Genomic DNA, 6,151 nt, shown 5'->3' with positions numbered 1-6,151 from the left:
TGGAGATGGACATTGACAACGAAGACAGTGATGACCAAGATGAGGTAAATCACAGAAGATGTGGGAAATTATTTTCAGAGTGTGTGTGCGAGATTCTCTGTGTGTGAGAGTTTTGGGGAGTCCACCAACTGCTTTAGCGGGATTTGAAGCCAAGCCCCAGGACATTACCTAGTTCTCTGGATGAACAGTTCAGCAATAATTCCACTAAGCCATCACCTCCGCACACTGTGAGAGTGTGTAACTGTTTGTATGAGTTTGTGTATGCATAACATTGTGTGAATTTATGCACGTGTGTGTGAATTGGTGTGAACATGTATGTGAATTTGTGAGTATGTGTTTGTGTGAGTGTATGTGTGAGTATGTGTATGTGTGCACAAGTGGATGTGTGAGTTTGTCTGTGTGCATGTATGTATGTTTGTCTGAGTCTGAGTGAGTTTGTGCTTGTGTGTGTAAGTGTGTGTGATTCTCTGTATGTGTGAGAGTTTGGGGGAGTCTCTGTATGTGTAAGTGGGTGTCAGTTTATATGTGTGTGTCTCTGTGAGTGTGTGTCTGAGTCTCTATGAGTTTGTATATGTGTGAGTGGGTGAGAGTTTGTGTGTAAGTGTATTTAGTTGTGAGAGTCTTTGTACGAGAACGTTAAGTGTGTTGGAGTTTGTGAGCATGTGTGTGATTTTGTGTGAGTCTCTGTGAGTGGGTGAATGTGTGTGTATCGGTGTAAGAGAATGCACATATGTGAGTGCGAGTCTGTGTGAGAGACTGTGAGTCAGTGTGTGAGAGTCTGTGTGTATCTGTATGAGTCTGCGTCTGCGAGTCTGTGTTTGTGTGACTGTGTGAGTGCATGTGAGTTTGTGTAAGTGCGTGCAAGTCTGTGTGTGTGTGAGACATTGCCTGAGCCTGTGTAAGTGTGCATCTGTGTGACTGTGTGTCTGCAAGAATCTGTGCAAGAGTGTGCGAGTTTGTCTGAGTTTGTGTGACTTTGTGCAAGTGCATAAGTCCTTGTGTGTGTGTGATTTTGTGAGTCTGAGGGTATGTGTCTCTGTGTTGAATGCATGTGAGTGAGTCTGTGTGAGTGCATGTGAGTCAGTGTGAGTGCATGCAATTGTGTGTGACTTTGTGAGTGTGTCTGTATGTGTGTGTGAGTCTGTGTCTGTGTGTGCAAGTCTGTGTTTCTGTGTGTGTGTGTGTTACAATTTATGATTTCATTGTCAAATGTGAGAGTTAAAGATGAGAATGAAGAATTGATATTATTGGTGATACCTTATGTTAAATATTGAATAAGTTGAAAGCTTACTGTAAAGACTCATAGGTGAGATTTGACTTTATTTTGAACATATTGTCCATCTTTCTTCAGGTTGAAGACATGGAATTGGATCCCAATCAGCACTTTTGTTTGAAAACATTTATACAAATAATATTTATTAATTAATATTTACTAATTGATATTCATTCTTAAATTGGCATCTCTTAATTTTGACACTATGCCCTCTGGCCCTAGACTCTCCCATCCTCTCAGCATTGACCCTGTCAAGCCCCTTAGGAATCCTGTATGTTTCAATGAGATCATCTCTCATTCTTCTAAATTCCAGTGAGTGGACTTCCAACAGTTTAAACCTTGCTCAAAAGACAATCTTTCCATACCAATGAAACTTCTCCGAATTGTATCCAATGAAATTACATCTTTTCTTAAATAAGGAGACTGTACTTCTCACAGTATTCCAGCTGTGGCCTCCCCAGCACCTTGAACAGTTGCAGTAAGACTTCCCTACTCTTATATCTTCAACCCCCTTGAAATAAGGGCCGACATTCCATTAGCTTTCCTGATTTCCTATGTGCGAGCTTTTTGTGTCCCGAGCACATTTCCCTTGTTCTTTTGTTCTCCCTTCCAAAATAAACAATTTCACATTTGACTTGGAAATATTCCTTCACTGTCACTGGGTAAACATCCTGGAAAAGGACATTGTGGGTCAACATACAGCACACAGAATGCAGTGATTCAAGAAGCCAGCTCACCGCCACCTTCTCAAGGGGCTACTAGGGATGGGCAATAAATGCTGGACAGCTAGTGATAATCACATTCCACAAGAAAATTCTTTTTAAAATTTGCATATTATAATCCATTTGCAAACACTTTGCATACTTATTTAACCAATCAATAGGTCTGTATGAACTCTTTGTATTCCTCACACAACCTGACTGTCCAGCAATTTGTGCATTGTCTGCAAATTTCGCCATTGTACTTTCACTCCTTCCTCTAAGTTATAATAAATATTGTAAACTGTTAGAGTCACAGAGATGTACAGCATGGAAACAGAGCCTTCGGTCCAACTTGTCCATTCTGACCAGATATCCTAACCTAATTTAGTCCCATTTCCCAGCACTTGGCCTATATCCCTCTAAACCCTTTCTATTCAGAATCCCATCCATCCAGATGCCTTTTAAATGTTGCAATTGTACCAGCCTCCGCCACTTCCTCTGGCAGCTTATTCCAAACACATACCACTATCTGTGTGAAAAAGTTGCCCCTTAGGTCTCTTTTCTATCTTTCCCCTCTCATCCTAAACCTATGCCCTCTAGTTCTGGACTCCCCCACCTCAGGGAAAAGACTTTGTCTATTTATCCGATCCATGCCCCTCATGATTTTATAAACCTTGATAAAGGTCACCCCTCAGCCTCTGACGCTTCAGGGAAAACAGCCGCAGACTATTCAACACTCCCTGTAGCTCAAATTCTCCAACCCTGGCAACATCTTTGTAAATTATTTCTGAACCCTTTCAAGTTTCACAACATCCTTCCAATAGGAAGATCAGAATTGCATGCAATATTCCAATAGCGGCCTAACCAACATTCTGTACAGCGGCAACATGACCTCCCAACTCCTATGCTCAATACTCTGACCAATAAAGGAAAGCATACCAAATGCCTTCTTCGCTATCCTATCTCCCTGTGACTCTATCCCTCTTTGTCACTTCTTCAAGAAACTCAATCAAGTTCATGAGACATGATTTCCCTAGCACAAAGCCCTTGCCTTTCCAAATACTTATAAATCTTGTTCCTCAGGATTCCCTCCAACAACTTGCCCAGCACCAACATCAGGCTGACTGGTCTATAGTTCTCTGGCTTTTCCTTACCGCCTTTTTAAAACAGTGGCACCACGTTTGCCAACCTCCAGTCTTCCGGCACCTCACCTGTGACTATCAATGATACAAATATCTCAGCAAGGAGGTCAGCAATCACTTCCCTAGCTTCCCACAGATTTCTGGGATACACCTGATCAGGTCCTGGGGATTTATCCACCTTTACGCGTTTCAAGACATCCAGCACTTCCTCCTCTGTAATATGGACATTTTTCAAGATGTCACTATCTATTTCCCTACATTCTATATCTTCCATGTCCTTCTCCACAGTAAATACTGATGCAAAATAATCATTTAGTATCTCCCCCCTTTCCTGCAGCTCTACACAAAGGCTGCCTTGCTGAACTTTGAGGGGCCCTATTCTCTCCCTCGTCACCCTATAAATGTACAAAGGGGGAATTCAAGGCTCAAAAAAAGTCAAGAGAGTGGTGCTGGAAAATCACAGCAGGTCAGGCAGCATCCGAGGAGCAGGAGAAGACTTTGGCCCGAGACTTCGATTCTCCTGTTCCTCGGATGCTAGCTGACCTGCTGTGCTTTTCCAGCACCACACTCTCAACTCTAATCTCCAGCATCGGCAGTCCTCACTTTCTCCTAGTTGATTTTAACCTAAAAAAAAGCAGGTTTCCTCATCTACTATGGATTCTTGGGAGAAATTTTAAAGAATTAGTCTAGAAATGGTCGATTTTATAGTTTTCTAAATTGAAGAATTTTTACTGCTCCCACTCAAAGGATAGATCAGAATATTTTCTAAACAGCATGAAGTTAAAAACAATGAATGTACAGAGACTCGGGCGTTCAAGTGCAGAGAACCTTAAAATTTCACAAGCAGATGCAGAAACTAATCAAGGAACCTAATGGAATGTTGGCTTTTATATCGAGATGACTGGAATACAAGAACACAAAGGTTGCACTGCAGATATGTACAACACTGGTTAAACCCCACTTGGAGTACTGTGAGCAGATCTGGGCACCACAGCTCTGGAAGGATACATAAGCCCTGGAGTGAGCACAACGTAGGTTTACAAGAATGATACCTAGACTTCAGGGAATACGAGGAGAGATTGTACAAATTTGGCCTATTTTCTCTTGAGTTTAGAAGGTTAAGAGATAGTCTGATTGAAATATTTAAGATTTAACCAGGAAAAGACAGATTACATTACAGTGTGGAAACAGGCCCTTCGGCCCAACAAGTCCACACCGATGAGGCGTTCTTCCTCCAGGCGTCTGGTGGTGAGGGAGTGGCGGTGAAGGAGGCCCAGGACCTCCACGTCCTCGGCAGAGTGGGAGGGGGAGTTGAAAAGTTGGGCCACAGGGCGGTGTGGTTGATTGGTGCGGGTGTCCCGGAGATGTTCCCTAAAGCGCTCTGCTGGGAGGCGCCCAGTCTCCCCAATGTAGAGGAGACCGCATCGGGAACAACAGATACAATAAATGATATTAGTGGATGTGCAGGTAAAACTTTGATGGATGTGGAAGGCTCCTTTAGGGCCTTGGATAGAGGTGAGGGAGGAGGTGTGGGTGCAGGTTTTACAGTTCCTGCGGAGGCAGGGGAAGGTGCCAGGATGGGAGGGGGGGGTTGTAGAGGGACGTGGACCTGACCAGGTAGTCATGGAGGGAACGGTCTTTGCGGAAGGCGGAAAGGGGTGGGAGGGAAATATATCCCTGATGGTGAGGTCTTTTTGGAGGTGGCGGAAATGTCGGCGGATGATTTGGTTTATGCGAAGGTTGGTAGGGTGGAAGGTGAGCACCAGGGGGGTTCTGTCCTTGTTACGGTTGGAAGGGTGGGGTTTGAGGGTGGAGATGTGGACGAGATGCATTGGAGGGCATCTTTAACCACGTGGGGAAGGGAAATTGCGGTCTCTAATGAAGGAGGCCATCTGGTGTGTTCTTTGGTGGAACTGGTCCTCCTGGAAGCAGTTACGGCAGAAGCGGAGGAATTGGGAATATGGGATGGCATTTTTGCAAGAGGTAGGGGGGGAAGAGGTGTAATCCAGGTAGCTGTGGGAGTTGGTGGGTTTGTAAAAAATGTCAGTGTCAAGTTGGTCATCATTAATGGAGATGGAGAGGTCCAGGAAGGGGAGGGATGTGTCAGAGATGGTCCAGGTAAATTTAAGGTCAGGGTGGAATGTGTTAGTGAAGTTGATGAATTGCTCAACCTCCTCGCGGGACCACGAGGTGGCGCCAATGTAGTCATCAATGTAGCGGAAGAAGAGGTGGGGAATGGTGCCGGTGTAATTGCGGAAGATCAACTGTTCTACGTAGCCAAAGAGACAGGCATAGCTGGGGCCCATACGTGTGCCCATAGCTATCCCTTTGGTCTGGAGGAAGTGGGAGGATTCGAAGGAGAAATTGTTAAGGGTGAGGACCAGTTCACCCAAACGAATGAGAGTGTCGGTGGAAGGGTACTGTTGGGGGCTCGGAGGCCCTGGTCATGGCAGCCCTGGTCATGGCAGGTGGAGGTGCAGAGGGATTGGCATGGCGGATGGAAGTGTAGAGGGATTGGCATGGCAGATGGAGGTGCAGAGGGATTGGGAGATTCTAGGATTAGGGTACGTAGTCAAGAAATTAGGGCCAGACTGTCTAGGAGAGATATTAGGAAACACTTCTACACACAAAGAGTGATAGATATTTGGAATTCCATTCATAAAACAGCAATGGATGCTGAGGAACTTGCACAGTTTGACATAGGAAATGGAGAGATATTGGGGGCTCTTTTAGACTTAAAAACAGACAAATCCCCTGGCCCAGATGAATTGCATCCCAGGCTGCTGTGGGACATGAGGCAGGAAATTGAAGGAGCTCGGACACAAATATTTAATTCCTCTCTGGCCACAGGCGAAGTGTCAAATGACTGGAGTGCAGCTAATGTGGTTCAACATTTTTAAGAGGGGTAGTAGAGATGAACCAGGAAATTACAGACTGATGAGTTTCACGACAGGAAACTACTGGAGCAAATTCTGAAGATGTGAATTAATACCCACTTGGAAGGCAATGGTAATTAGGGATAGTCAGCATGGCTT

Source organism: Chiloscyllium punctatum, chromosome 18, assembly GCF_047496795.1.
Source record: "Chiloscyllium punctatum isolate Juve2018m chromosome 18, sChiPun1.3, whole genome shotgun sequence".
Lineage (NCBI taxonomy): Eukaryota > Metazoa > Chordata > Chondrichthyes > Orectolobiformes > Hemiscylliidae > Chiloscyllium > Chiloscyllium punctatum.
Note: the sequence above shows the minus strand (reverse complement) of the source record.